General features: G+C 37.0%; 1 long non-coding RNA gene across 1 annotated transcript; it reads left to right on the top strand.

Moving 5' to 3' along the window:
- The first annotated feature begins 6,101 nt into the window (after positions 1–6,101).
- Positions 6,102–7,215, top strand: LOC141281855 (uncharacterized). The gene is made up of 2 exons (XR_012336224.1): positions 6,102–6,745; positions 6,957–7,215. It is a non-coding gene; the product is annotated as an uncharacterized lncRNA (long non-coding RNA).
- The last annotated feature ends 4,344 nt before the right edge of the window (positions 7,216–11,559 follow it).

The following is an 11,559-nucleotide window of genomic DNA, read 5'->3' as shown; positions in this document are numbered from 1 at the left end:
CCAGGCGATATATTTTCTTAAATAGAATTCCTTTTTCAAAGCCTACAACGATTGGCCGGTTTGGACTACAGCCCTTTATTTCCTGCTTTAATGACATCAGTAAAACTTTTTTTCATTAAATTCCGCCCACATGAATATGTCACTCACCAGCTTTGGCTCAAACGGCTCTGCTAATCACAACACACTAAACAAACTACACAATCAAAACTTGTTAGGTATTTCTGAAGGAGGGACTTCATAGAACAAGGAAGACATCAGCCTGTTTTGAGGACAGTGAAAACAGCGCTATACAGATGAGTACATTGTGTTTAAAAGTACCGTGTTTTTTTTATACGTGAAACATGAACAAATGTTATATTGCGCACTGTAAATACAATCAAAGCTTTAAAATCACAGAAAGCTTTTAATATAATGACTCTTGTTATAAAACCACGCCTATTTCATTGCTAAAAAAAACTTTATTTTGTGTATTTGGTCTAATACAATGTGTTCGCGTGGTTTATGGTTTAAAAAACACATTATTTTCCACATACCATACATTTTTGTAGCTCCAGATTTCACTATCTTCTTGAAACGCACAAATTTAAAAAGCTATGTCCCTGGTTGGCCAGCTAATCTGTATGTAGTGATTGCCTGAATAGACCTTTCTCACAGTAACCGGAAATACGTAATCGTCGTGTAAGCGGAGTTCCTGTCAAGCGTCAACACACTAGAAAAACATAAACCCGGGCAAGTTTAAAATGGATCAAAAAGTCTACACAACTTCGTTAACGGATTTGCCAAATATTACATTTGCTGATGTGACACGACTAATGGAGGAAAACTTTTTACATGAAGAATTTGACCATAAATTTCTTGGTAAGTAGAGAGCGATAACTGTTACTGAACTGTTAACTAAAACGACACATTATAAGTCTCGCCGAATAGCCTGAATCCACTTCTGTCTAACTTCACCATCAACAGGGAATTGATGGAACAGATACGGCTTTTTACATTGCCTTGACTGCGGAGGAAGTAAATTTCCGCGACGATTGCGTATTTCCGGTCATAAATACGGAAGTTGTGAGAAAGGTCTATACCTCTGATGTCAGCCGGAAACTTGATGCTCCTTACCATGTTTGAAAGATTCGGTTGCTAACAGGAGTTAACTTACAAGCTGTGAGTCCGACCCGGGAGGAATTATGATAATGTTTGTTTTGTCTACATTACCAGTACCGTAAGTAAGTAAACTGTTGCCTACAATCCGTGTGTTTGTTGTCCAAGAAAAGAGATTTACATTGGAGATGATAACTCGTGTCAACTTACTTTGGGTAGGTACGTGACAAACATTTAACTAGTTGTTCAGATAGAAAGAGCTGGAAAAAATTTACAATGACAAAAATACCATGTTTGTGAGTTCAAGAATAACAAAATACTGGCCATTTGAAACTCGAAAATCACCTTATTTTTTACCATTGTTTTCCATTTTGCGGGTGGTAAAACAACCCGTTTGCGTCGTTCAAATTCACTGTAATTTCTTTCACTTGTGGTTTAGCAATTAAACTAAATGTATATTACAATTTCAAGAATGTTTTACTCCGCACGTTGCCTGAGGTAATCCGAAGTTTCGTCGAGAGGAACCAAACTGACAGCGGAGACTGTCACCTACTTTGGGGTATGTACCTTTTGCATAACACCAAGGAACTTGAATCGGACAGTAGTGAATAATAAATGAGACACAACATCCTGGTAAAAAAAGCAAATGTTCTTGCTCTTAAAAAATGTGCCATTTAAATTTGTAAAAAAAAAAAATCTAGTTAAATAGCTTAAGTTATTTCAACTTTATTTTGACAATAAAAACTCATCACTAATCAGAAAAGATTAATTGTAATTTCATACTGATTAAATTTAATATTTACAACAATGATTAAAGCAATTACTGGACTGTTTCAAATTTGGGTAACCAGACCCATGTAACTTGATATAAACGTGACACTGTAACTGAATAACTACTGGTTATGTAGTTTTAGTCAATTATACAGTGAGTTATGTTTGGCTGCTGTTTATTTGAGAAGATTACAGAGTTATTTCTTGCTTTAGGGTGGAGTGTTGTGTTTCTATGGCATTTGCTCTTTGTGGTTTAAAGAAAAGCAAGGTTTTCTTTACAGGGAGTTTGGTTGGAGAAAGGGCACAATATGGGGCAGATGAACTTCTGTTTTCATTCCCAGACTTCTAGTCTTTTTTGAATTCCTCATGGTTTATCCTGGAATACCAAGATGTTTAGAGTGGTTCTTGATGTCAGAAGAATTCCCATAGTATGTTGACCAGTATGTGTTTTAAAGCCTAAATCCAGCGGAGGGCACCATTTTCCTTTTTTAAACCACATTCTGGCCGCAAATGTTTCCTTTTTTTACATTCCACTGAAGAGTGAATAATTCATAACTGCAGGCTGGCCTTAAATTGATCCATTGAGCAGCATTTATGTGTTAATGAGAAACCGGGTTTGATCAGTAACTTCATTGTTTTCACAGAAGCAGATTCTGTAAAATCTTTAAAACCTATTCTGCTCCCCAGTTTAATATAAAGATAACATGCTGTCTGTACACCAAAACATGAAGATGGACTATCTGTGCCGTGTTCATGAATGTTGAAGGGTAGCCTGCAGCAAAGTGAATGGAAACTACCCCAAGCAAAATTTTGCCCTTCTTGACCAAGATTGACATTGAAAGCACGGTTAAACGCTCTTTCATCCAGAGGATCAATACCATCTCACTGAAGCCTCTTTTAGCAAAACTGCTTACCTTTTTAGTGTCCATATTTATTGTTCCCCTAAAGCCACAGCATTGACTGCTGCTTAGGTATAATTTGCTTTGTTCATAACCTTTGCTTCCTTTGGAAGTTCAATTACTTGTTCAGTTAAGCACATACCTACAAAATAGGACATTCACTATTTCCACCTGTCGATAATGGTCTAGCCGAGCCTCGACGTGAATGATAAGAATTTAGTTTTAGTATTACATAGTAACCTGATTCACTTCACAAGAAATAGCCTGCTGGTATTTAGATAAAAATGTGGACTGAATCTTCAGATAATAGGTAAGTAGGAACCGCAGAAAGCAATATAGAGCCAACATTAAGCATGCTATGCATCTTGTAGAGCAGGGGTCTCCAACATGGTGCCCATACAGAGTCAGTAAGGTGCCCGCCAAAGCACGTTCTATTAATAGTCCCAATTGTAATATTTATTTATTACATATTTTTTTTATAGTAGCTTGGCTTGGTTTATGTATGTTCCAACATGATCAGGAAGTTCAGACCTGAAGTTTAGCATGCTATGCATCATATAGAGCAGGGGTCTAACGTGATGCCGTGGGTTTACATATGTTAACATTTTAAACAATACTAACACAAATCAAAAGTAAAATAAAAAGTTTTGAGTAGACTATATCAAAAAGTAGCCCTCCAGATTGTTTTATCCATTGTGGTAGCCCTTGCTCACAAAAAGGTTGGAGACCCCTGATGTAGAGCAAACAATTATGGCTATAATTGGCTTAAAGGGGACATATCATGAAAATCATGAAGTGCTATAATTGAGTCCCCAGTGCTTCTATCAACCTAGAAAATGTGAAAAAGATTAACCCAGTAACTTTGTTTTGGTAAACCATTCTCTGCAAGTATGTGAAAAAAATAGGTCATTGAAATTTGGCTCCCCCTGTGATGTCAGAAGGGGATAATACCGCCCCTTAATATGCACTATCCAACCACGGCACTGCATTTAGTGTAGAGATCAACTCATTTGCATGTAAAAGGACACCCAAAACGGCACATGTTTGCTCACACCTTAAATATGGGAATTTTAACATGCTATAATAAATTATCTGTGGGGTATTTTGAGTTAAAACTTCATGTACTCTGGGGACACCAAATATTTATTTAACATCTTAAAAAGTCTTGTGAAATATGTTATCTTTGCAACAGATACTTCACTAATCCTCTTTCTCCTTCTGTTCGTTTACATTTTATTTACACAAAAGGTTTGGAGACAAAATAAAAATGTAATGCGACATGATAGGTTGTGACAACTATATGATGTGTACATTTAAAATCAATGGTTTTAAAGGTTTATAGTGTATTTTTATTTACCCTACATCCTCACATTAAGCTAGATTAAACCTAGATATCTGTGTTTCGAATCCATTCCCTGAGGAAGATCTGCTGAACAGGGCAGCTCTTCTTTATTAATATGGATGACTAAAACCCGAACCCCATCAAGAGGCGACAAACAGCCTCTCATAAACACGCCCCGCTGTCGAGATAAAGAGACAAGTGATGGAGCAATACTATCACTACATTCATTCACACACATACCACATTCATTCCTCACCGTCCTATCTGCCATGTGAGCGGGAAAGTCCAGTACTCGCACAAATACAAAGCTTAATTGGCAGATTAAGAGGATTTATAACCAAAGTAATCCAATTTTTCCCATGAAGCATTGGTCAGTGCTAAATGTGTATTCTGTCATTATGTAAAATCAGTCAGATGTTCACATCATATGTACAAAGCACACCTATATTTGCATGTTATCAGGAGAAGATACTGCTGCAGGAGGGCATTGGATTGTTCATTATCTGCGCTCACAGGAGGAGGGGTGAACAATAGATGAGTTAGCCATGTTGTGTGGTCAGTCCTGTAATGTGAAAATCAATATAGGCCGATCCTGAGCACTGACACAGCACAAGTGATTCTTTTTCTATCCATTTGCTGTGTGCTTATTTTTCATGGCATTCGGTGAACGCTTGAATAATCACCACATTGATAAAGCAATATTCATATACTTATAGCTAGAAAAAACACAAACATAAAGAACAAAGCGGAGGATAGCTAATGGTAAGGGGCTGAAGGAAGGTGGGAAGCTTGCCAAAATCTGCTGATTATTATTTTGGATATTTCTCTGGCCATCTTCCAAAGCTGTGCTCTGTCTCTCCGTCCCTCCTGGGGTCTGGTGAGGCTGGGATGAATTAATAAAATTCACTGTGAGCACAATGTTCCTTGAATATGCTGAGGCTTTTACAACAAATAATGTGGTGGTATTACTAAACTTTGACCAAGGTATTTATGTGGTACGCCGTAATACTTTTAAAGGTACTGCATCATTATCATACCATCTCAAAGCACCATGGTACAAAGAAATACCCATGGTATAATACAACAGTGGTACTTTTATGTTAATATACAGACTCAATGACTATGTGCTAGAATGAGTCTTTCAAGGGTGAATCAAAATGACTCAGCCAGCCAGTATGAGAAAACATGTGCAGTAGGAAGCATGAACAGCCAATAGTGTTTTAACAATACGCTTTCAGACTGCACTGGCAATTTGTCAGCCTGGTAAAACGCCGTATTTAGTGATGAGAACTTCAGGCTCATCCATAACAGACAGACTAGTTTATGTGTGTTTATGTAACACAGCTGCGGTTACAGACATCCAACCCCCTCTGTCTCAGCACTTCACCCGAGGTCAGAGGTTATGAGGCTCAATTTAGATCAATACTTCAAATCTCAAACTGGACCATTGGATCACAGTCGTATTGGCTTGTTTGTCACGTTTTCAATACTGGTATGAAGATACAGCTGCTGTATTGTTCCACTAAACTAAGAAATCACCTGTTGGAGGATTTACTAAGCTGCACAATGGGACAGGGCCGGTGCTATTGTACGCAGGCTGTCGTTGAAATCAGAGATGGATAAGGTCAAAGAATGTCATAAATCATAGAGAAAAAGATGTTTTCTTCATTCGTTTTTATTGTGACTTTTATTAAGACCATTTGTCATAGAAACGAGTCTCTTGTGTGTTCTTTGAAATAAGCTCTATCGTGAGTTACCGTTAGTCACCGTCTCCGTATGTTTTAACCACCACATATATTGTATTCTGATATTTTAACCTTTCTTATATCCTGTACCACTTTTTCTTAATAATTCTTCGGTAACACTTTATTTTACGACCCGCAAAGTATCGCGTAATTAAACCGAATTTACAGCGTACCTATTTGTAACAACAGGGTAGGTAACCTGTAGGTATAAGGGAATAATATTTTAAGTTTGGGGTAATAAGGGGGTAAGAATATGAAGAATTATAAATTATTTATACTCTAAGTATTTTATAACAACAGGGTACCTATTGTAATATTACGTGGTATGTATGACTTAGTCAAGTCTATGGGGAAATTATGTTTTATTTATTTTTTATTGTGAATTTTTCATATTGACTACTGAATGTTGTATACAGTCAATGTCTACGAGCCACATCGGCAAATAAATATAACAGCATATCACTTTTATTTTAGTAGCCTATATTACTTGCTTTTAATAACAAAAGTCAAGCTGATTTAATGTGGTTATCTTTTTTTTAAGGTAAGTACAATAAAAATAGCAACTTAATCCCTATTTACCAGGAAACTCCTACATTTGCGGACATATTTGAAGTGGTGCTTTGCAATTTATTTACTGTAAACACAAGTATTTTAGCCAAATATAATTTATGCAATGGCAAACCAGAATGAAACAACAGCAGATATCAGCTCCCGCTAAAGCAAAAGACGACTACATGCATAGGCTACTGCGCAGGTGTAGAACGCGCGGCCGTCTTCAGGAGGTTTGCTGGAACGCGATCCTGAGGTGAAATTTCTTTAAGAGGTTTTAAAAACGTTCTACACTGTGGAGTACAGCTGCGAGTGATGTTAGCAGGTTCCGCATGCTGGATAAGGTGACTGGTTTTGTTAATACATGACTCACGCATTTCAAACAATGTTTTTCAAGAAAGTTGCTAGCTAACGGTAGCAGGTTAGCTAGCACATAAGTAACGTTAAGCCTAAAATTTATAAACGTAACTGGCTTAGAAAACTCTGTTTCTGTCAAGGCACAGTGAAGAAACATTTACTGAAGGCTTTCATTTATGTTTTTTATATGTAATGCAGAACAGCATTTGTGAGACGACATCAACTCATCATCCGAGTGGACAAGAACACCAACAGAGGAAGCCAAGCCGCAAAAACAATGAAAAATTGTCATGACTTTTTATTTTAAATAAAAGTTATGTGATAATAAACATTAAGTGTTGGCTTAATTATAGTGTTTTAAAGATGTTTTGAAATAAGTTGTTTTAAAATAAAAATAACAATATTCTGTATGTTTATGGTATTTACCCTATAACATTTATTAACAAGAGGTGAACAAAGCACCACTTTAGTTTACAGCCCGCAAATATAAGAGTTACCTGGTACATACACAGAACAATCGGGGAATAAGCCCCACTTCAATTTACAGCCCGCAAATATAAGAGTTACCTGGTACATACACAGAACAATCGGGGAATAAGCCCCACTTCAATTTACAGCCCGCAAATATAAGAGTTACCTGGTAACTCCTGTATACATATACAGATCAAAGAGGTAAAAGTTGCTATTATCTTTATTGTGTGTTATATTTTATTTGCCGACGTGGCTTGTAGACATCAACTGTAGGCTATACAAAACACTTCATCAGGTAAGTACCAAATATGAAAAAAAAAAAACTTATTACACATAGACCATATTACCCATAGACGTAAGTCATACATACCACGTAATATTACAATAGGTACCCTGTAGTTATGAAATACTTAGAGAATAATTTTCCATATATTCTTACCCCCTTATTACCCCAAACTTAAAATATTATTCCCTTATAACTACAAGTACGTACTGTAGAGGTACTCTGTTGTTACAAATAGGTACGCTGTAAATTCGGTTTAATTACGCGGTACTTTGCGGGTCGTAAAATAAAGTGTTACCAATTCTTCTCTTTTAAAAACATTGCAAAAAATTGCAATTTATGAATTTGTTATTGAAAATATTGTGCATTGCCCTCAACTTCTACAGAGGTTATGGCCCCGCTCTTACTGTTTAATTATATTTTCGTTTCTCTTTTTCCCTCTCCCTCTCTCTTTTACCCACACAGGAGCCTCTCCAGATCTAAGCTCCCTGTCTAAAGCCAGGTGCTTCCTCTTATCTCCCCCTTTTACAGCCCCTTCACAGGGCATCAACTCCAGCTCACACTGAGCCAAAACATGCAACATACCTATAGCTGACCTCCAGAACCTCATGTTCATTTTATCTACCTGCTTCTGTAAACAATGGCACCAGGGAAGCCATACTCAGAAACCTCTCCAAAGCAAACAATAACTAGCCTGGATAGATCTCAGAGTATAAAAAGACCCCCTTAATTGTAGTCCTCATTCTTTAATAGATCTTATCTGAACAGCAATATTTATCTTTCCACAGGAGAGCTTTATAATAAAAATCACACTGGTTTCATTTTTTAATAAAACAAGTTCCAGTCCCTGATTCTGATTGGTCAATAGCTGTGTTTGATTGCAAATAAAACACAGCCAGGACCGCCGCACCCAACAATCCCGTTTCACTGTGCAGCACCCTTAACAATGTAAACACATGTAAAACATTATGTTGCTCTTCACAGTTGGTTAGGGACTATTTTTTCCAGCGGAAGAAGGATGTAGTGATTTTACATAAAAAGTTGCGTTGACACATTGTTTTTTTCTTTCCTTTAATATTTGTATTGTGTGCTAACCATTTAAAAAAAGCACTTGAGGCAGAGCCTCTCACACCTTATTGCTTACTTAAATAACACTTATAATTTACGAAGCAGTATATGCAAAGATCAGATCAAAAACTGCTTAAAGCTCCCGATCTGTCTGTGTTTTTGAAGCATTGATTATGTTTATAGTGGGCAATATAACATGTGTTCATGTTTCACGTGTAAAAAAACGAGGTATTTTTCACAAAATTTACTTATCTGTATAGCGCTGTTTTCACTGTCCTCAAAATGGGCTGATGTCTTCCTTGTTCTATAAAGTCCCTCCAGAAATACGTAAAGAGTTCTGATTGTGTAGTTTGTTTAGTGTGTTTTGATTCGATAGCAGCTTAGCTTAGCAGAGCCGCTTGAGCCAAAGCTGGTGACTGACGTATTCCTGTGGGCGGAGTTTACTCCAAAAACCGTTTTACTGTAGCTGTAGTCCGAACCGGCCATTCGTTGTAGGCTTTGAAAGAGGAATTCTATTAAAGAAAATATATCGCCTGGCAGTGAGTTTTTGAGCTTTTTCATTGTACAGGTATTATTTATGCTATTATAGCAACATTACACACTAACTAGGGTTTAAAAAATGGGATCAGGAAGAACGTGACCTTTAACACATCCGTCAAAAATCAGATGATGATATTAATTTAATGCGCTTGACACTTACTATACACGTTCATGAAATACTTTCACTCTAAATCTGCTTAATCCCGCACTCAGGCCATTCAGAAACAATGGATTTAGTCAGAATCCATACGGAGTCTGCAAAAAAAATGCTTTTAACAAGAAATCATGCAGATTATGCTTAGCGGATTTTGCATGCTACTATTATGTTTACTGTAACAGGGCAGTCAAAGACTCCAGATTAACATTTCTGCAACAGGAAAAGGCATTTAAACAATATAGTGTTATTGTTATTGTCTGATTTTGGCTTATCTGTTTGCTTTTCTTGCAAAGTTTTATTGTAAGGCCCAACTCGGCAGTAATGAAAACATACAGAAGAAAAGTGGAGAGAGAGAGAGTGAGCATAAAAGGTCAAGATCCTGTTAGTGTAATGTACACATTGTGCTTCGCTCAGCTCCTTATACAAAGTTTAATGTATAATCGGAACAGGCTGTACCTTCCTGCCCTGCCCTGCACTTTGGGTCTGTAGCTCTCTATACAATACTTGAAAACTGCATTTGTATGTGTAAAATCACTATAAATATTTAGTATGTAAGGTAAAAGTAAGCATGTATATGAGTGCATATCAGTGTCATGATGTACATTGCAAAACATGCAAACATTCTCGATCACATGCATTCTCTGGCTGCCATTCTTATCACAGAAATCAGGTTTTAGCATTCTCTTCCTTTACCATCACTGGTATCTCTCTTGTATTAAAAGCACACGTGGACCTGTACTCCGTCACACACTTCCTGTTACTCGAACTTGCGTTAGGAATGAATCATTCATCATCACGCGCTGATAGCAAATTTGTCTCTATTTCATCCTTGAGGCTGGGAACGGTGAGAAGTGGGTGGGTGGGTAGTTATGTGCACTGAGAAGGTTGGGGTAAAGTTATCCAAAGCACAAACCAAGTGACCCAAGCTGCAGGACGCACCTCCCCACTGGGTGGAAACTTTCTGGAGGCCATGCTGGGAAAACAAGAGCCAGAGATTGGAGGAAAGCCGACCCAGTTGGAGTAAAATGTGTGTGGCTGGAGAGGAAAGTTGGCTCTTGATGTTACAAATTCTCACTCTTTGTTTCTTTCTCCCTCCCTCGCTCCTTCCGTCTGTAGTGGAGCCCCATGCTCATTTTAATAGTCTATGACCTGGGTCGTTTACAGCTGCCAAATTTCATGCAAATCTTACTAATTCCAGCCATGTGTGGAATTTACTCTAATAATCAATGGCATGTCCTCGAGGAAACAGTGAGCTTAGCTGCTGTGCGCTTCGCTGGGTTAGGGACTTCCCCCTTTCTCCTATTCTGAAGCCGACAGGCTCTACGGTGAGGTGTTGATTAGCACAGAGAGAATTCCACAGATAAGTGTTGTGGCCTGCAGTTCAGAGAGCTGTTGCCATTCCTCTTAAAGGGGACATTTCACATTACTTTTTTTAGATGTCAAATAAATCTTTGGTGTCCCCAGAGTACGTACTGTATGTGAAGTTCTAGTTTAAAATATCATATAGATAGTTTATAATAACATGTTAAAATCCCCACTTTTAGGTGTGAGCAAAGATGTTCCATTTTTTTCCTTTAAAATGCAAATGAGCTGGGCTCGTATTCATAAAGAATCTAACGTAGCTCCTAGTGACGCAATTCTAAGAAAACGTTTATTCTTAAAGTTAAAGAAAAAATCCTAGTAAAGAAAAAAGTAATTCAGAAAGCATCTTAACCCTTAAAAGAGGTCTTAAGGTCAAAATTGTTAGGAGCACGGACGGACTTTTAAGAGGCTTAAGAGTTTTTTTAGCAACAGGAAAGACAAATTTTTTTGCACACAATGCATGACAGTAAGTTAATAACATGCAACACATTAGATCATGCAGGAAAAGTAAGTTTATACTTTATTTATATATATATATATATATATATATATATATATATATATATATATATATAGCTTAGCACAATCCATTGAATCTGATTAGACCATTAGCATTGCACTCAAAATTACCAAAGAGTTTCGATATTTTTCCTATTTAAAACTTGACTCTTCTGTAGTTACATTGTGTACTAAGACAGACGGAAAATTAAAAGTTGTGATTTTGTTGACTATAGAAGCTACTAAATAGTGTAAGGTATGCACAACAAAGATTAAGAAATTTGCAAACATAATTTACGTTTTTACTGGGAATTTGAACTATGACCTTAGTTTTCGTTAGCACAATGCTCTACCATTTGAGCATCAGGATCAATGTTTACATGATTTTTAACATTTTATACTAAAACTCTTATGGGCATGCA

This window comes from Paramisgurnus dabryanus, chromosome 2 (genome assembly GCF_030506205.2).
Source record: "Paramisgurnus dabryanus chromosome 2, PD_genome_1.1, whole genome shotgun sequence".
NCBI classification, from domain to species: Eukaryota; Metazoa; Chordata; class Actinopteri; order Cypriniformes; family Cobitidae; genus Paramisgurnus; species Paramisgurnus dabryanus.
Note: the sequence above shows the minus strand (reverse complement) of the source record. Positions and strands in the feature narration are given on the sequence as shown.